The sequence below is a fragment of the Ischnura elegans genome, chromosome 10, assembly GCF_921293095.1.
Source record: "Ischnura elegans chromosome 10, ioIscEleg1.1, whole genome shotgun sequence".
Lineage (NCBI taxonomy): Eukaryota > Metazoa > Arthropoda > Insecta > Odonata > Coenagrionidae > Ischnura > Ischnura elegans.
This window is the reverse complement of record NC_060255.1, coordinates 16,762,714-16,784,396: the sequence shown is the minus strand read 5'-3', so window position 1 is coordinate 16,784,396 and position 21,683 is coordinate 16,762,714. Positions and strand designations below refer to the sequence as shown.

Genomic DNA, 21,683 nt, shown 5'->3' with positions numbered 1-21,683 from the left:
CAGCTGCACTTGCGCCTAAGAGCTTGCACGTTCAATCTATATCTAATTGTATGACCCACCAGGCTAACCTACGGTACTGTGTGCATAACTGAACCTGCATGTCTTGTATGTACCCGGCGTTATGTAGGTATTGATGATTAACGTCTCGGGGTATAGGTCTGAGAATTTAATGAAAAATTGTTTGCCAATGTTTCGATATATTTCTTTTGTCTTCTTCTTGGAAATCCAGCTCAAATCATCCATAAACAATAGAATTACACTATGTTCCCTTGAAAAGCGTTGTCTAAACCCTTGAAACGTTGTATAATGTATAAATAAAAGTATAAACAAGATCCATACCTTTGACTTCGATAATGCTGAAATTTTAGATTATGAAAGTAATTAAAAATATTTAAAGAAATGATTCATACATATCTGAAAACAAAAATAACTTCAATAAAAGATCAGGCAACTGAGAATCTAAGTAAAATTTATTTTTGTTTGATAAATCCAAATAAATGGTATCTATGATATTGTACTAGCTTAGTTAAAATCAGAAAACAAATACGTGCAAATAAGGAGTTTCAAAATTCTTGTCTCTTCCTTGTCATTTATGTTATTGCAATTGAATTATTTTATATTTTTTATTATTGTAAAAAATATTGTAATAATCTTTCATGCCTACAATGTATCAATTTATTGTAACCATTATCATTCATAGCCCTTAAGAAGATGTAAGAAATATATCGAAACGTTGGGAAACAATTTTGCATTGCCCTCTAAGATCTATGCTCCGAGACGTTAATCATTATTTAATAATTGAGGTAATAAAAAAAGAAATCGGTTGAATGTATTATCTCAGGGGCTGGTTGTCGAATGAACTTACTAGACTAGTACACTTCTTTTAAGAAAATGGTCGAAATTATTACTACCTGATCGGTGACTGAACATATGGGGTATAGAGTGAGATTTATTTGACTGTTACTTTTTCTGATGCAATCTCAAAATTCATCCACACGATTCACGACTTTGAACTTACCCCACGCTCGTGGATCTCTCAGATTGAAGGTGATGACTGTGGCAGCTTCGTGTAAGAAACACACTGAACTGTGTCGACGGAAAATGTAGCCATTCGTTGGAATTAGTTCGTCATAGCTTCGATTATTCCTACTACCGTTTTCGTCCCCTCGCCAGATGGTGCATTTTTTATTTTTTTTTGCGCAGTAAGCATCTAAACAAAAGATGTTTGGACGGCCGAAAGAATGAAAGAGATCTCAGCTATCTGAACTTCCGAGGATTTTTAATTAAGCAGCGCTGATTGTGCATCATTTCATTGAAATATTTGTTATGCTGATTTTCTCGAAAGCGTCCAGACTGTAGTAGAGATAACTAATAATCTTCATTCGTCAACAATCCTAAGATTGGTTTGACGCAGCTCTCCATTCCGCTCTCGCATCAGCTAGCCTTTTCACAGCGACGTATTTCTTCTCTTCTACATCCTTTATACCTAACCTGTCCTATGTAACTGATTCAGGGCCGTCGCTTGTCCTTCTTCTCTTCCACAATTATTTTCATCTGGCCATCATCCCTCATAATGTGGTCAACTAACAATTTGTAAGTTGTCCCTTAAGTCTTCTCCATAAGCATTTTAGAAGACTTATCATTTCTCCCTTTCCTCTTAGTACTTCCTCATTACTTACTCGGTCTATCCATTTTATTTTCATCATTCTTCGGTAGCACCACAATTCGAATGCATCCACTCGTGACTTCTCTATTACTGCCAACGTCCAAGATTCGCTTCCTTAGAGAAACATGCTCCATATGTAGCATCTGGTGAATTGTTTTGTTTTAGGCTGCTCATTTGGTTAACTGTTCGGTAAAATTACTCGGCGGTGCCTAATCAGTAGCAACATCATGAGACAGGCATATCTCTTCAACACAACTTATATCTTTGTGCGATCTTTTAATCATTTATCATAACTAATTGAATCTCTTGGTAACGGGACCATCAATATAAATAGCATATCGCTTTTCTTAATCATAAACACTGATGACTCATTTCCTCTCAGTAATTGCTTCAATCAGAAATCTGTTTGTTACTAAATGAAGGGGGCTAGGAATTCTGTCTGCAAATGAGAGAATACGTTCTTTTGGATTGCGATTTAAAAATTAAGTGAAGATTGGGAATTTCGCTTCTGGGGAAAAGTCGATGGAGTTCGCGGAACGGAGAGGAAAAATAATGCTCGTTTGTGTCAGGTGCTGCTGGCTTTGAATTTTGATGATAATCGATATGATGATTGTATAGTATGATGGAGTATTCTGAGGGTGTTAAAATATTGATCCTTAGGGTCATCGAGGTTTTAGATAGGCTAAGTGAGAAGACTGATATGAAAGCTGGACGTAATGCAGAGGTGATAAAGGATTTAAGAATAGTTTTACTTTAGAATACGCAAAATATTATCAAAAAATACACATTGTAAAGTAACACACATGCTTTCTTTCTTTTTTTAATGAATCGTTGATTTGTCAACACTATATATTAGCAGAGCGTGGTTACGTTCCTCTGACCACTGGTTTCCGCCAGTCTGCGCTGAGAGAAGTTAGAGCGAAAATTTATGTGGTATAAAAGAATGCCACAACAGACATTGACGGGTGTCTTATTTATTCTTATATATAGTTTTCTCCAGCTTCGCGCGCCTGTGTTTTTCCTCATTCATTACGAAGAAATAACTTCGATCGTTCTTTTTTCACCAAAATGAAGTAACGTTTAGCAGAAAGTTAGGCATAAATCCCTTTAGTCAAAAATAATCTGTATGGAAGTATCATTTCGTTTCATTTATTTCGATTCCGTAGTAAATATATCTCCTATTTAAATCGCGAATTGTTGTGAGTGTATGGGTTGGTTTTGTGTTTTTAGTCTTTCAATTTTGTAAAAGAACCTGTGCCGTCCATGAAAAAAATAATTGATTATTTTTTATATGCACTTATATACCTATCGAATCATTAGTTAGATTATTTTTTGTGCAGCTAAAAGGAAACTACTAACCTAGATACATTCATGCATACAAGGTAAATGTACCACAATGCTGTTACAAGACCAATGATGACCATGATAATAAGTCTTGCAGAAAATAACCCTTACATTCATTGTCAGACAGGGAGAATTTTATTTATAATTTTAGCGTGAAAACTTTAAGTTTTCTGACGAGATATAGAAGTGGACGCAACGCCATACGCCTAACGAGATTTTTCATAGTTTTTCAGCCTGACGATTTTAAATATTTTTTCAAACAAATACAGCAGAGAGTTATCTTTCCGGAAAATCTGGGGAAAAACGGTAGACGCACCAAACTAGAGGAAAGCATAAGATGCGAATGAATGCCGATTTATGCCGCAAACCATTATGGCTAATTTACTTTCCAAGAACATGAGGATATGAAGATCAATGCATAACCTCCAGCGATAATTCACCTTCATATGCGCGGGTGAATAATGAAAATCCACAGAAGGTAAAATTCGGATAAAAATCATGGAAACTTAATTTCAATTTCACTATGGGAATACATCAAATACTAAACGGAACAGGTAGAGAGCGAAGTATCCATTATTTCAATGAGCAGAGTGGCGCAGTGGAAGCGTGCTGGGCCCATAACCCAGAGGTCCGTGGATCGAAACCACGCTCTGCTATTGTTATCTTTTTTGTAATCTTATTATCTAAAGCTTGTTATCCAGCGATTATACTATTAAAAAAGTCTGTATTTTATATGTCTCACAGTTTTTTTGGTAATTTGTCATTCATTTCAGTGCTACAAATATTTTGTCGGGGAGCAGCATCGGATCCAGGATAGGGACAAGTGGGGATAGTTGAGGGTTCTGGGGGTAACCTCCAGGTAGAAGTGGGGGTCATAGTGGTTACGAAAATTTTAAAAATTTCGATGAAACATTTTTAGGTTGTCTCATGTCAAATTTCCCAAAGATTAAGTTTTTTGAAACAAGAATTTATGAATATTTTGCGTAATTTAACCTCATTCCAAGTTTCGATTTTATATTCCATACTATAAAATCTCAATAGCAGAATTTTTCTATCAGTTTTAGCTTCTCCTGTACACATATTCGATAACTGTAAAAATGACCATAATATTTAGTGTAAATTGGATAACCGGTAATCTTGCCCCTATCCGCCACTGTCGGAAGTAGGATTGAATCATGGAGGGGGTACATTTCAGAGGGGTGTTTTCATGGGTATTGGATGTTAAAATAGGGCAAAAAGGCTGTTGAACCCATTCCACAAGGCGTTTTCGATTGAGTTGGTTGAAGGAGTGACGGCCGTATGAGAGGAACCGGCGGCAAAGCGAGTTTGAAGTGCACAGATGGTGGAGGTGGATGAGTGAAGTGGCTGTAGGATGGAATGGGGAAAAAGAGAGGCGAAGTACACACAACTGTGGGGAGAAGATATTATTCCTCATATCGCTTCCTGTTTGTAATCGTTGAATCCAATATGAAAAATAAAAGACAATAGGTGGTTTCCTATTATTTTTTATTGCCCAAATCGAAAGATTATTACTCCTGGAGTACGTATTTAACGCTTTTAGATTTTTAAATGACGATATCTATTTTTGGCGATTAAATGAAAACTGAAAATTTTCAAGCACGCGAAAACGCTACGGCTAAGTATGAATGATGGGAAAACTCCCGTGTGATGTCGTTCTGGTTCCCGCCGTCGCCGTGGGATGAGACCTTGGGGCGAGGTTTTGAGCGCTGATACGACGCAGGATGGTAGCAGGTAGCAGAGTACCCTGCTAGCTGGTAGCGCTTGGCTTAAATAAGGATTATTAATACCTTATCAAACGAAGAAAACTTTCCGACCATAGGCAATTTTAATAGGTGATTATTAAGACATGTTTCCCTGAGCTCTGTGCCTCATGCATGCATTGGTAATCTCAGACGATGTAAAACTCCTATCTACTCGTATAGAAACTAGGTCCCTGTGACGTCACGTGGAGTGGCATCGCATGGGTGCCAATCTGGCCTTTTTCAAATGAGGATAAAATTGACCATTGCCATTCGTATAAATCGGTATTTCTAAAACCAAATAATATGTATATTATGAATACACTAATGGGTAACGAATCGCAATCAATGCCTTTCGTTTTCTTTGATGAAGGAAACTACCCTATTGTGGAGTGATGGTGAATTTTTAAGCGAGTTCGCCCGTATGTCGTTATTTTCAGTCTCGGTGGCGGCGGGGATAAGTCCTCGCCTAACATACCGACGGTCGCGGGTTCGAGTCCCGCCTGGATAGATTGCCCCTTCCAGGACATGGGTGTGTGATTGTCTGTTGTTGATTGTTTAAAAAATCCCGATGTAAAGGCCTCATTGTTCTATTTTCGGGGGTAATTGAGATGAATAAAATAAAATTTTATAGAGCTCATTCTCTGCAATCTCGTCTCGTTTTACAAGCTGAGTATCTATCAAATTCGCACATCCTGCTTTACGTCCTCTCTCTCGTGTAATGCTCTCCGGAGAAAATTATGTTCTGCGTCTAAATGATAATTATCTATCGTGATTTTTCTCAAATCATCCATTACAAACCCCTTTTAAGGCCCAAGGGACACATGTGTCCCAAAATTTTGAAATTCTCTCAAAATTAAAAGAGAAGGTATAAGATTGTAAGAATTGGTCCTATTAAAGAATAGGCTATTAGATTCTAGTTTTAAATTCTTTTTGTTATATCCTTAAGATTTTTTAGTTTCCACACTTGTAAGAACTTTCACTTGAAATGCTGTTTACGAAGTGGAACTTTGATATGTTGTCTCGGAGTCTTCCGTGGCGTACAGAATTAGTGGATTTCTCCATTTTCGGGTTATCGCCGCGGAAGAGAGTGTTTAGAAATCCAACCAATGACGGCGCAGCAGCAAGGGTAACCGGCCAACAACACCGTGGCCGCCAGGAGGGAGAGCTATACCGGTGAAAGTACCACTTCGACCTGAAGACGCCTGGTGGAATCCTGGCGAAACTGTCGTCATCTCTGACCACGAAACGCGGCGATAACCCGAAAATTGAGAAATCCACTGGAACTTTGATAGTTTATCATAACAAATCAATGAGAAGGTCAATTAATACAGGACTTTCGGTTTATCCTTTACGTGTACCTACCTAGCCTGTGGATTTAGTACGAAAAGCTCCGCATTTAAGCTTTAATTTTCACAAAAATAGTGTTTTTATGTCATGGGACACACGTGTCCGTTTGGACCATGAGGGAGCGAGGATTTGTATTATTTCACGCACCAGACTGTATCTCAGAAACAATGAGAGATATCACTTTCATATAAATGTTTTTGGAATATACGCATTAATATATTGACATAAAAACTAGGGATGGACGGATCTAGGATTTTTTTTCGGTTCCGGATTCGGATCGCATCCTTGATTTTCGGAGCCGGATCTTTCGGATCGGATATTTTCGGATCCAAATGCATTTTCAAATTCCTGACGCTGAGATTCCCCCGATGATTGTTCAATCTCTTGGGAAGAGTCACACTATGTGCCAGTCGTATTTGGCATTTTTTATTTTCCATGGCTGAAATTCTCCTACGTACCCTCTGCGAGAGCTTTCAAACAAAACGGTTCATGAGTAGGACAAGAATCGCATACGACGGCGCATTCGAAGATAGAATCGGAACTCTTTCCACCCTTGTGGGGCGTTGCATTCACTGAATCTATAATTTAAAATTTCGGATCCAGATCCGATGTCTTCCGCGGCTTAGAATCTGCTGTATCCGATGAAGGGCAATATCCGCGAATATTGGGATCCGAGGTATCCGATCCGACCATCCCTGATAAAAACGTATTTTTTATGCGATCTAATGGCTACAATCTTTATGGAATTGGAAGGGTTTACGCGCTTCATCCTCGGTCTGATTTCTTCTCATGTCTGAATGTGAGGGGAATTTTTGCAAGACTTTGCATCCTAAAATGTTGACTGGTCCGCTTCAATTATTCCTTCAATTGCAACCAGATCTCGCAAGACGTTACTCTCGTAACCTTTTGAATTAAAAAGCCAACAGTGACTTTAAAAATCGATGTGTTTGATTGTGCAAGCGTGAATATACTGATGGTAAGCGAAGGAAGGATGGTCGATTGATGTGAATGTTGAATGTGGTGAAGTGGTTACCATAGTATATAGTAATACTGCTTTCATTATAATATATATGGGCTGTAGCGAGGTGGGGGAGTCTTAGGGTTGCTACCCGCCACTCCCAGAAATGCTTATGAAATTCAGATCCGAATACCCATGAAATGTAGGGACCACCTCTGAAAGCACCCCTACGCATTAACCCGCTCGAAGATTCCTTCCCCCTTAATCCCCTCCGAAGTATGTTTTGACCTTGTTTAATTGTTATGATATTAGAATTAATGTATTATTTTTTACCATAGGTGCCTTATATGTTCCTTACTTTGTTATTAGATGGGTAATTTGTTATTCAGGTGTGCAAATCTAATGCTGCCACCAGCCAATAGCCTACTTGCAGCAATATGCAATAGTAATAATTATGAATGGCAAATTGCCAAAAAGCTTCTGAGAAATAATGGTTAATGTCGCTCTCGTGGGGATTACCGACGGTCAGTCCCTCTAATGAGGGTTCATCCTCGACTCCGAGCTTAATCCGACCCTTTTCCGGGGACCCGAGCTCGCGAGGGAAGAACCCAAAACACCGGGAAGGCCCCCACCCATCTGGGCCACGTGTAGTACATTTTGCATTTTATAATTCTGTTAGTGCTATCAACAATTTATTGACTTTATCGTCTTCTTGATCACACCAGAAATACGGGCGTTTTTTGATCGTCTTTCTACGATGATTTTTAAGAATTTAGTCCAATCTGCGATAAAAGTCCCCTTCTGACTTGGCAACGCTGCAGCCATCAACTGTGGGCTGGGTAGTGAAAGTTCTCTCGGACCCAAAGCGCTTGACGCCCGAGAATTACAAACCCTGTTCCGACCTGGGAATTGGAAATACCATGCGAGCCACCTCTAGGGTGTTTGGCAGTGGGTGACCAATCTTCAACATGCAGCATGCAAGATGACCGCCGCATTTCACGTCGCAAATTCATAGAAATATTCTACACATTCATGCAAAGACAACTTGCCAATGGTTAGTAATACCTATGGCGAATCCATGCAATTTTATAACTAAAAAGGAAAACAAAGCATGCAGTGAGTCGTCCTAGAAAGTGACGCCAATAATTCTATTAATTGAGACACCGTTGCTATCCTTAATAGTACGAGGGAAGAATGGCGTTCTAAATCTCTCTGCCTTGCAGTCTATTTCTTTTAGTTTCTTCTCGTGTTCACGTCATAGTACGTCGGTAAATGTAAGATTTCTTACACGTCGTCTGAGAAAACATTTTCTCCAAATTTACTAATAAAGTTTTGCATATACTTCGATCTACGCTCCCGTAAAGAATTAGTAACCCTGTTAAGCCTTGAGATTTTGCAGCTATTGGCAGCGATGAAGCACGGAGGAATTGCACTTCCTTGAATGAAAAACAAAAGCATTCCATAGAACCTTCACCCTCATACGACGAAAAAATGAACAGTATAACACATTCTAAGGAGTGCTAATATTACTGTAATGACAGAAAAACGAGGAGTAGTAAAGGACACAAATTAATGGGACAAGGAATTAGAAAACACTGATTCATCATCAGCGCTGGATTAGCCATAACTTTGTGGAATTCCGTATTTTTTTCTTGCAGGAGCAGCGATCATTTCAATGAAATTGCGCATCCTTTGCTAATTCTGATGGTATTTATCCTCTTTTCCAGCAACACTGCCCAGTTTTTGGGCTTACTACATCTACACAATACCCAGCAAGCCGCCTAAAAGGCGTGTGGCAGGGGGTGTTAGGACACCAGCCGTTTACAGCTTTAAAAAAATAAGGAAGTGCTCTAACGAAGTGTGGACTAGCGTTTATTAAAGTCCTTAATGGTTTGGGGAAAAAACGAATTCCCATATCTATCCGTTCGGCAAAACATCTTTCTTAATTTATCGCTTCTATCGGACCTGGAAATATAGTGTGGCTCCAACATTATGTTCTCTGTGTCGCTCTTAAAGACATCCATTCTCAATTTTTCAAGCAATCTAAGCCTAGCGCGCAGCCTACTAGTGGGAGGGATAAAGTGGAGGGAGGGGAAATTGCTCATGTAAGGCAAATAGTAAAATTGGAGGCAAGGAACAGCCATTTAATTACAGAAGCTTGACTGCTTTTGAAATTATGATTCAACTGACGTTTTCCATGCTTAAAGTTACTGGCTGTGTTATTGTGAATTTGTAATTCTGAATCTGAAAACCTAATTTTTCTTTTTGAAACTTTCGAATTTACCCCTTTATTTATCAACCCACTATTATATCTACACTTTGCCCTACTTTCTACTTACTACTACTAAATTATCAAGATTAATATTTTTTTTCATACGCCTGCAATAACAGATGAAAAATTTCGCTTAACTTTTTACTCAGGTTTGAACTTGACTCATATTGGTCTAATATTAAAGCCTGTGGTAATTCTAAAAGCCCCACCCTTACATAAAACAAAACATTTCTACTATATAACCTGCCAATGCAAATAAAAAAGGAATACTTGGCTTTATATCAGCTACCTCAAACGCGGGACGGCTGTATTTATTCCGCGCGGCCACCTTCTGGGTAGAGTAAAGTGCTTATCTCATGACTTCTCACCTGTGTTACTTATTTCAAAGCATAGTTGTGATCTCATAATAATAGGTGGGATCATTTTTCTTTAAATGGTAGTGAGCAAAGGGTTGTTTTCGACGCCGTAAGCTAACCCCCATAGTGGAACCGTTGAGTACTTTTTAGTCTGCTATCAACATTGATATGCATGGCCATTGATTGAAAGCCAAGTAAATCAATACCGGTAGCAGCTCTAAAAAGAGCTTTGTCATCGTCTCACTTCTAACCAAGAAGCCTCGTCCTGTTTCCCACTCTACCCTCCATCCTCACCTCTTTACCTCTCGGTGTAAAAGCAGTTATGCCCTGCAACAAAGTCGTAGAGCAACACTTCCTCACACCGAGCCCTGCTTCTCCAAAAATATTCCAGTAAATATGTCTCCAGGGATCCCACGGCAATTCTCCCTATTCTCCTCCTCATATCCCTTTTAATAATCGACCACAAATTTTCGATGCTTTGGGTGTGGGCGCTCCTATCCCCAGGCGCAACAAAATTGGTTGAGTGGTTAACAACCTGGTGCTTGTACCCCATTTCCTCCAATTTCTTGTACCACCGCCACATGTCTGTCTTAATGATGGAACCCTTTTTAACATAGGTGGAGATGGATTGCATAAGGGTTGGACCGTCCCGCTTCTTCACCACGCAGAGAAAAGTTTGGCGCGTCTCTCTGTCGATACCTCCCAAAACCCACGTCGTCTTAGTCAATCGGCCACGGTTATACTTGCGTCGCCCAAAATCACTATCATCGATCTCCACAACCTTGCCAGGACCTCCTATCTGATATCAAATATGCTTGTTAAGCACTCCATGTTGACACCAAGAGTGAAGATAGAGAAGTGGTATAGAGAACCACTTCGTCTGGAAGTCACCTTGGCGAATGAAGTTCGATGATACCTAAAAAAAAGTCTACATGATCTATATCTAGATATAGTCTACATCTACATCTACAAATTACCCTGCAAGCCACCTCTAGGGTGTTTGGCAGGGGGTGATCAATCACCAGCATGCAGCATGCATTTGGACTCCCACATGCACACCACACCGTCCAAGAAACGTCCCGTATAATAACAAACTATACTACTATATGCTGTTAGAAATAGAATATAGAATAGAAATTCAGAAACATGCAGTAAGTTTTACATAGGTTAGTAGGCTACACTACAAGTCATGCAATCTATTTACGCGTTCTATTGCTGCCGTTAAAATCTCTTATTGATCGTGGAAAAATTACATTCGGAATCTGTCTGCTCTGCAATCTATCTCTCTTATTTTATTTATATGATCTGATCTTCCGTAGTGCGTTGGCGTCCGCAAGATATGGTTAACTTCGTCAGAAAAGACACTGCTCTTGAATTTATCTAAAAGGTTTAGTCTATTTTTCAATCTACGGTCCGACAGAGATTCCCATCCGAGTTTATGTAAGAGGTCAGTTACACTAACAAGACTATCGTAACGACCTTTCACATACCTGGCAGCTCTTCTTTGCACGCGTTCTAACTCTGTTATTAAGCCTTTTTCATGAGGGTCCCAAACACTGGCAGCGTATTCCAAATGTGGTCTAACGAGGGAAAAGTAGCTAATTTCTCTCACTTTGTCGTCGCACTTTCCTAATATTCTTTTAACGAAACCCATTTTACGATTAGCTTGACCGGTTATTTCTCGAATATGTTTATTCCACGATAGATCATTATTGAGTCTAACCCCTAGATATTTCACAGATTCAACTGCCTTTAACTGCGTGCCCCGAATGACATAGTTACGCTGTAGGGAGTTATTCTTCTTCCAGAAATTCATTACGACGCATTTTTCCAAATTTAATTCTAACTGCCAAGCATCGCACCAAGCTTGGATAGCAGCAAGGTCATTCGTTAGTTCATCTATATCTTTGCTGGAACGAATTTCTCTGTAAACTACAGCGTCGTCTGCAAATAATCGTAACTTACTCTGCACTACTTCGCCAATGTCGTTTATATAAAGAAGGAATAGGAGTGGGCCAATGACACTACCCTGAGGAACGCCAGAAGTCACTCTAACCTCATTGGAGACTGCACCGTCTAATACTACTCTTTGGACGCGGTCGCTCAAAAATTCTCTAATCCAGGAAATGACATCTTCGTCTAGACCATAAGATTTCAGTTTTATTATTAACTTTCCGTGGGGTACTTTATCAAATGCCTTTTTGAAATCAAGAAAAATCGCGTCTACTGGAATGTTGTCTTCCCCGGAGACTAAAATATCGTGGGCGAAAAGCGCTAACTGAATTTCGCACGATCTGCTTTTCCTGAATCCATGTTGATTTCCCATTAATAAGTTTTGCGCGTCTAGGTGTTTCATTACCGAGCTGACTACGATGTGTTCAAGGACTTTGCAAGAGATGGACGTTAAAGATATCGGCCTGTAATTAGATGGCTGTTCCTTGTCTCCACTTTTAAATATAGGCGTTACATTAGCGATTTTCCAGTCATTAGGTACTTCGTGTTGCTTGATGGATTTACTGAATATTAACTGCAAGTAGGGGGCAAGTTCTGAGGCTAGTTCTTTATATACGCGAGAAGGGATTTCGTCTGGACCAGGTGATTTATTTGGACTAAGCGATTTCAATATATTTTCTATTCCGAGCGTACTAATGTCAATAGCTGGCATCTTATGTATACAGGGATTGTCATCGGTCTCGGGTGAGTTTTCGGAAGGCTCCGTGAACACGCTCTTAAAGTAGGAATTTAATAAATTGGCTTTATCGTAACTGCTTGTCAACACATCTCCATTGTCGTTTCTCAGCGAACATACGGTAGATCGTTTACCTTGAACTTCCCTAACATATGACCAAAATGCTTTTGGGTTATCCTGTAACTGCTCTACTAGTGTTTTTCTTTTAAAATTCGTGAACGCATTCCTGAACGCTTCCTTCGTGGCGGCTTTAGTCATCCTATATTTTTTAATTATTAGCTCGCGTTCATTAGCGGATAAATCCGTGCTGACTTTTTTCATTTTAGCATGACACGCTCTCTGTCGCCTATGTCTATATGATCATGAAATCTCATATCACAAGAAAATATGACACCAAGGTCATTTATACCCTGAGAGCGTTGGATTTCACTCCCAGAAATAGAGTATCGATGTATAACTGGAGATTTGATTCTATGAAAGGTGATGCAAGAACATTTACTGGGATTAATAGACATGTTGTTTCTGGCACACCATTTCTCTATTGCAGATAAGCTCTTTTGTATTTTTTGATGGTCTACAGGTGAGGAGATTGCAGTGTATATCTTTAGATCATCAGCAAACTTCAAGGCGCAGGCACTCACCTCATTCAGCAGATCATTGAAAAAGACAATGAAGAGATACGGGCCCAATAGAGAACCCTGCGGGACTCCTGAAGAAGGCGAGAATTGATCGGAAGTGGAAGAACCAATCTTAACTATAAGACTACGATCACGTAGATAACTTGATATCCATGACAGAAAGGGGTCAGCCACTCCGTAACCCTTAAGCTTTGATACGAGAATAGTGTGGTCAACTTTGTCGAAAGCTTTCGCCATATCAATGTACACTGTATCAACTTGTTCATTTCAGCGAAAAGCTTACAAAACATATTCTTGAAAGAGTAGGACGTTTGAAACAGTTGATTTACCACGCATGAAGCCATGCTGAGAAGGGTGGATTACTTTAGACAAAAAAGGATTCAACCTATCGACAACGATGCTCTCAAAGATATTGCCAATTGCAGGGAGGATCGTGATCGGGCGGTAGCTCCGTATGTTGCATGGATCATTGGTCTTGTGAACAGGAATGATGTAGCCAAATTTCAAAGAGCTGTGGAAGATGCCTTTTAAAAATGATTCGTTGAACAGCACTTTGAGGTTCTCCGCAAGAAGATATCGGCAGTGATGAAGCACTGAGGGTGGAATATTATCGAGACTAGCTCCTTTTGTAGTATCTAGGTGATGTAATTTATTTAAAACTTCTTCTTCAGTATTAGTTATTCTGCAAAGATGATCAAAGGAGTTATAATTGAAGGTAGGAGCACTATGTGAAGGGAGAGAGTAAACTGTGCTGAAGTAGGTAGAAAACAGCCGGTATATGCTAGTGGAGTCATTGACTTCAACGTCATCCAGATGTAGATTGGATGGAAAGTCAGGAGACTTTCTTTGAGCTTTGACTAGTCCCCAAAAAGCTCTTGGATTAGATGAAATATTTGTTTCTATGTCGGACAAATAACGTAGGTAACACTCACGGGATAAGTACTTGCAAGCATCTCTCAGCCTTGAGAACTCATAGTAGTGGGCAGGATTAAGACTGCTTTTAAAACGTTTGTGGACCACTTTCTTCTTTATAATGAGCCTTTTCAAATCACCAGAAAACCATTTTGGGAAACGTGAAATATCAAATTTTTTCTTCGGACATGCTTTTAAAGTGATGCTCTCCAAAATAGCTTCTAATTGATCAAACTTTTCGTCAATAGAAATTGATTGGTGGATAAAGCTCATATCTACTGTCTGTAAAGCTGTATAAGTAGCTGGAAGATTGCATTTCCGTAAGTTATAATTGTAATAGCTACAATCACACGAGATGGACTCATGTTCTACGAGAGAGATGACTAAAGGAGGATGATGAGTTTCTGGCGTAATCAACCAATCACATGACTTGCTAACCTGTGCTTCATGATCAGAGCAGAAAATTAAATCATGCGATACTCCTCTATGGTTGCGGATGTGATTTATTTGGTTGAGAGAGTGAAGAGATGACATGTCACGAAGGTATTCACCAGCCTTCCGGGAGAGACTAGAAACGGTTGGATTTAAGTCGAAGTGGGGCAAGTTGAAGTCTCCAAAAATGAGTGTCTTAGTTGGAAAGTTGGCCGATTCGATCACCTCAGTTACAGCATCGCAGAAATCATTGTAGGAAGAAAGAGTGGTTACAAGAACAAAAACACATTCAATGTTGAAACTAGTGTACAATCGCTTATTTACAATGTTCCTTCGAACTGCAATAAGGGACCCTCCTCCGGAATGCTTGTGGCTTTTAGCGGCAGATCTGTCATATCTATGGACTATGAAGTCAACATCGCCAACGATTTCGGCATCAGGGATATCAGGAGACATTAGTTTCACAAAGTAAAATAATATCATCAAGGCACGCAGATAAATTTTTTTTTAAATCTATGAGTTTAGAACGGAGACCATTTACATTTTGACAATAAACATTAAAATTGACAAGCTGCTTACCGTTGGGACTTATGCGTTTTTTGAGACAATTGAAGGTGTACCACTTACGTATTTAATTGTTAAGTTGGATTCACTGGCATCTTGTCTAGACTTCAGGGTTGTGTGAAGGAGCTCTAGATGCTTTCTTTCTCGAAGAGTGCGATCATGAGATAGTGATATTCCGTGCATGCTATTAGGAACATCGCTCTCTTTGAAGTTCATAAAAATGTAAATAGCATCCTTAGTAGATGGCATGCAAAGCACAAGAGGTCGGGCTAATACTCGGGGTTTTTTCCCAGTCTGTAGTGATGAACTGAGGGCTATTGAACTTGCGAATTCAAATGAGACAAAAAGTCATGCACAAATGCGGCATCCTGGGCCTTTACTTCCTTAGCATTTAAGGTCGTGTTTGATTCGGGTAGATTGTGGACAATAATATTTCTGGAACGTCTACTGCGATCATTGCATTCAATGTTCCATCTATCGATTGGAAAAAACATTGCTTTGAAAATGTAGGTAAAGACGAGGACCTATGAGAAACTTACCATACATCGAACATATCCGATATAAAACCTGCGTCGAGAAGAAGGGTCTATTTATTTCATAAGGCGGATTTGAAGGGTTAAAGCAGCACTTTTCCAACTCATTCACTGTTTTCAAAAACGCCACTCTCAACCTTGGGGTAGACGAAGCATGGAACAACTTTATTAGTATTATACAAGAGGCCGTGGATAATACAATACCAAGTAAGTTAAAATGTTTGAAAGCTGAACCGATATGGTTCAATGCTTATGTCCATAAAGGTCTCCATAAAGACAAAGACTCTCCATAAAGACAAAGACCAATTGCTAAAATGAAAAAGATACATACCAGTCTTAATGGTGATAAAATACAAGAAATAGGTGAAATTTAAAAAATCGAAAAAAGAGACAAAGATACACTCTGGGAGGCACTGAGTGAATTAAAAATAAAATAATTGGGCGAATATTTAGACGACATTTATAAGGCTTTCTGGTCATACGTAAGAGGTACAGAAAAAAAGTTCTGCAGTCTGTTTCTTATAAACGAAGGAGGCGATAGAGTGACGAACAATCAGGATTAACCTAATTTCTTAAATTACATTTTTCATAGTGTCCTCACTAATTTCACGACGAATATATCAACACCTTTACCTCGACTTACTATACTTCCATTCCTTTCAAAATATTGGATCATATTATTTTCCATTCATTAATGGGTCATCTAAACAGCAACTATATGTTATTAAAAGAAAAGCACGTATTTGGAAAAGGGAGGTCTTGTGAAACTAACCTCATTCCTTACAGGAGCGTAGATCGAAGTACATGCAAAACTTTATTAGTAAATTCGGAGAAAATGTTTTCTCAGACGACGTGTAAGAAATCTTACATTTACCGACGTACTATGACGTGAACACGAGAAGAAACTAAAAGAAATAGACTGCAAGGCAGAGAGATTTAGAACGCCATTCTTCCCTCGTACTATTAAGGATAGCAACGGTGTCTCAATTAATAGAATTATTGGCGTCACTTTCTAGGACGACTCACTGCATGCTTTGTTTTCCTTTTTAGTTATAAAATTGCATGGATTCGCCATAGGTATTACTAACCATTGGCAAGTTGTCTTTGCATGAATGTGTAGAATATTTCTATGAATTTGCGACGTGAAATGCGGCGGTCATCTTGCATGCTGCATGTTGAAGATTGGTCACCCACTGCCAAACACCCTAGAGGTGGCTCGCATGGTATTTCCAATTCCCAGGTCGGAACAGGGTTTGTAATTCTCGGGCGTCAAGCGCTTTGGGTCCGAGAGAACTTTCACTACCCAGCCCACAGTTGATGGCTGCAGCGTTGCCAAGTCAGAAGGGGACTTTTATCGCAGATTGGACTAAATTCTTAAAAATCATCGTAGAAAGACGATCAAAAAACGCCCGTATTTCTGGTGTGATCAAGAAGACGATAAAGTCAATAAATTGTTGATAGCACTAACAGAATTATAAAATGCAAAATGTACTACACGTGGCCCAGATGGGTGGGGGCCTTCCCGGTGTTTTGGGTTCTTCCCTCGCGAGCTCGGGTCCCCGGAAAAGGGTCGGATTAAGCTCGGAGTCGAGGATGAACCCTCATTAGAGGGACTGACCGTCGGTAGTCCCCACGAGAGCGACATTAACCGAAATAATAAATTCAGACTCTTCTGATCGGTAAGTGCTAGAGAGCACAAAAAACGTTAGCAGAGCGTGGTTTCGATCCACGGACCTCTGGGTTATGGGCCCAGCACGCTTCCACTGCGCCACTCTGCTCATGCTTTTGTTGAGAAGTTATTAATATATAATAATTTGAGAAAAAGTGCAGTGGGACGAGGAAAACGAAAAAAGCCATACAGTGTAAGTTATTTGTAATCTTCGAACTCTTCATCACGGCCAATAATTAATCTTACCGTCTTCATTGCCCTCATATTTTTATTCCTAGATTCACGTCAATGTATTAAAATATTATTCCGTCAAATATTCCTCTTCTTTTCATGGACGTAAACTGGAGGTGCGAATTTGATGGCAACACCGCTTGCGTAACGAGACGTGTGTGATCATAGCGGATAAGCTTTGTAAAAAAAGAGTGAATATGGGCCTTACAGAAATTAACCGGATCGGGATAAGAACTAGAGGTTCGCGATAATGTGGCGGATACATACGAGGGGGAGGGCAAGGGGCGCCCCCCTTGCGGGGCTATCCGCATATTCGAACATTGCAGAACAACAACTGTAACTGTTTTATATCATAAGATAGCATTGTCTTGTATATGCGTATAATCAGTTAAAATAAAACTATCTTAAATTTAGCATATAACTTGATTAATTTTTATTACGATAAGCTTACTAAGATACTTGAGCTCTTTCTGTATCCGTTACTGGATTGTGGGTGATGAGAGAAAGCAGCTAGAGGAAACAGAAGGAATAGGAATCGAATTAAACCTGTAAGGGAAATGGAAATGTCGAAAACCGTTGGCATAAAAACGTTCGCATGTCCACAATTTCTAGTTTAAACATTCACTTTGAAAATAACGTAAGTTTTCGTAACCTAGGTCGGTTCATTAAAAAATTCTGTGGACCATGCCAACGATTTTCTGTCATTAGGTTCCCTTAAAAACGGTTCCACTCTATATCGCTATGTACCTACTCTTAAAATGGTGGGAGTTGAATAAGCCAATGAGGGTGAGGAAAAGTACTGGGATCATGGATAGAATATAGAATAATTGAAGGTGTGAGAAGGCAAGGGGAACAAGTCGTGTTTTTTCTAAACAGAGTTAGGTACACAAATTGATGTAAGAAGTATACAGAAACTTGGTGGCCAAGGGATACGAGTGAGACTCTGTTCTGTGTTGCCATCGACTGGAATCAATCAATGCACTACAAAATATCTTGTTGATCTCGTTTGTTTTCTTTGCCTAATTTTTGTACCTAACCCTGTTTAGAAAAATCACTTGTACCCCTTGATTTCTCACCCCCTAAATTGGTATTATGCCGTACATGAGAAATATATTCAAAGTGGTAAGGAGGACTAGCAGGGGTTATAATCATAATGCATCATGAAAACGGGCCTAAGCCGGTTGATTATCTGAAATAATGTCAGTTTTAAAATCACATCGCCTGAACATAACCAATGTTTTGCTTTTACCATCGTCAATATACCATTTTAATGATGCGATTGTCGTTGTATTTCCACCCTCAGTGAGCACAGTGCCGCTTGCACGAGACGATCCTATTAGAAGGAGAGCAGAAAGGTATTCGACTCCCTGCCTTTCAGCTGGAATGTGATCCGCGCGATCCGTTATTAGAGTGGATAGTTCTTGAAGCCTTATTCATTCGAGAATTCCCGACTTAATGGCAAAGGCTCGCATCAACCCGATACTAATGAGGACTTCCTGTCTTAGTCCCTCCTCCTATGGTGATGAGTGTTTACGATTGTAAAATAATTGCAGAATACACTCTCGTAAAACATCGTAATTGGCCGTTATACGCAGCCGGTGTAGTTGGCAATTTCGCCGCTGTAGCGCGGGCATCTCATTTCCATTTCCTGCCCGGTCCGCTATAATTGAATGAGGCATACCGTTGTACAGTACCCACAACCTTTTTTTTCTGCTATGCAAAGTTTATGTTATGATGCTCAGGCTATACTTATGTATATCTAGCCTCTCGATTTGCGATTCCCTCGGAAGAAGGGCTGACTTCATTACGAGATTCTAATGTGAGTACATATCGCTTGGTCAATGCTCATCTAACCACGTTTCCGTTTTTTTTGTTCAGGTATTCATGAGGATGCTATAGGAAAGTGATTTGATATATTTGAGCGAAGTTGCGAACCCATTTGTTCGCCCAAGGGATATGCATTATACATTCAATCATTTTGAGAACCTAATGTGCCCTGCAAGATTTTTCGTTGAATGCTTTGCAGAATGTTTTTAATACTTCGCGGAAATATTTGCAGAATTTATTGTCAAAATCGGTGTCAATGTATGGTCGATGTTATATTACCATGATTTTACGACCGGAAAAAAAATGATTGAGAGTGCCAAGCTGAAAATTAGTCTTGGCCATAACTCTTAAAGTATTTGATTATTAAAAAGTATAGTATAAAGTATTAATTCTTAAAGAATTGATTTGGTACCTTACAACAACAGGCTTTGTGCATCTAAGTCTACGGAAACTGTTATGATATGTCCTAGTGGCATGCATCTTAACTGTACGAGAAATTGTAATTTCATCTTTTTTCGTAAAAATATTCGATCATAATCGAGTAGCTCATCCATAGTACGTTGCTCTAGTAGATTTTTGTTAATCACTAATCACCCCAGGCCCAATTATTTTATCCTGCGTTGTATAAATAAATGTTGTATTACCGTTCTATGGTCATGATGTTTTTGAGACAAAGAGAGGTGAGCTCAAGTTCAGTAAAACGCATCTTCGAACTTATTCATTGTCTTCGGTGGATAAACCGCTCCTTTGTCCTGTGGTTATCTATTGTTTGTACTTTGCCGCAGAGTTTTTGTGGCCTCGAAAACAGAGGACTAGATTTGAGTTCTTGCTCATCCCTATAAGGCTTTCCCCGTTAATATCACAAACTTTTTCTCGCCTTCCTTTATTTTCAAATACATCCTCTTTATAACCACATAAAATTGATTTTATATTGTCAAAAATTAATCAAATTACATGTAAAAGAATCGAAAAAAATAAGCGTTATTGTACGTTAAAAGTGTTGTCAAACGTTGTAAGGTTCTAGGATGCGACGTTTCAGTCAATATCTTGAATTTCTCTTCTTAGAATGCAATCGGATGATTATTGAGAACACTTGAGCCTTTGAAAAAAGAAACGTTACCTCTAATGATCGTTTCTGTTTGAGGGTTACCTAATGTATGTCAAAGAGGTTGCTTACCTCTTCTTAGGTGTCGAAATGATTGCTGCGAAGGACCGCTGCTTCAAGAAATCTGCAATTCATCGACGCAAAACATATAGAAGGGTTTACCAGGACACTACAAAACTTTCTATCGTCCTCGCGCTGCGTTGTTTTAGTTATTGTACAAATAAAAGCCGGTTCACGCCCGAGCCGCGGCCTACTTAGCCGGAGTACTCGTTGCTTTGGCGTTATGTGATTGCGCAAGATCGCCCAAAATACGTCCTCCAGCCACCTTTCGCCGGATTATTGGGACCTTGACATCCTGGTGAGTGACTTGCTTGAGAGTGATTGCACGTCATCTTCTGGGTTTACAGTTCTCAAAGTATCTATCCTCTCCCTCATCATTTTTTGTCAATCTACGAATCATTTAAGGTGACCGGGAGTAGTTTTATTTTTCACTCATCAATTTGCTTTGCGATTTGTCATCCCATCTTTAAATTTCTATGGAATATTTTCTTAATTTATATTGGAATAAATATTTGCAAATTTTCAAGATTAGACAATTTATTACCTCCTAGGTTTCAATGTCACTACATCATCCTCAAGGTACAAATGGTGTGTGTAGTGCTTTCAATGTATACATTTTTTTAAATGGAATATAAATGTATAAATATACATAAATGTATTCTGGAACGTATTAATTGAATGCGCTACAGACCATTTGTACCTTGAAGATTATGTAGTAACATTGTAACCCAGGTCGTAATAATAGTGAAAAATATTTATTTTACTATGGGAAAAATCTATTCCATCTCGCTCGAAGCTTCGGATGATATATTATTGATATCGTAAGGCATTCTACGGAAAGCGTCGTCGTTTCCCCCGAGCGCGTTCTTACTGTAAGGAATTCTTCGGAAAATTGGCGCTGGTTCCTTTCATATCCGCAGAAATAATTTCTGCTCAATAAATTTGGACGCCCTCCTTGACTATTTTCGTCCAATCTGTTCCATAAAACCTTTTTTTTTCTATTACAGATTTTTTTAAGGCGTTTAAAGGCCTCACGCGGGTTTCAAATTCAGAGATTTTCATCCTAAGCCTACTCCCTACCCATTATACAACGCCTTTACGCTTCTTTGGCGTTTTCTATTGGAAATAATGAAAATATATTTTTTTGGAAAACAGTGTCATTCTCGAAAGATGATTTGATGCTTTCCCGGCGAATGATGTGGGTAAACTCTTCTCGAGATTCCCACCAGGTTAATTTCTCATTAATTAATTAATTTTAATTTTTAATAGTGTAATTTTTATCACGAAACACTATAGTGTCCCCAGAGGCGCCGACTT

At 39.2% G+C, this 21,683-nt stretch overlaps 1 protein-coding gene and 2 non-coding genes across 3 annotated transcripts in view; 1 reads left to right on the top strand and 2 right to left on the bottom strand.

The window, feature by feature from the left end:
• The window catches only part of LOC124167039, a 196,846-nt gene that overhangs the window by 49,272 nt on the left and 125,891 nt on the right, over positions 1–21,683 (bottom strand). The gene's annotated exons all lie outside the window — the stretch shown is intronic.
• Positions 3,595–3,666, top strand: Trnam-cau. The gene has a single exon. It is a non-coding gene; the product is annotated as a tRNA-Met (tRNA).
• Positions 17,181–17,252, bottom strand: Trnam-cau. The gene has a single exon. It is a non-coding gene; the product is annotated as a tRNA-Met (tRNA).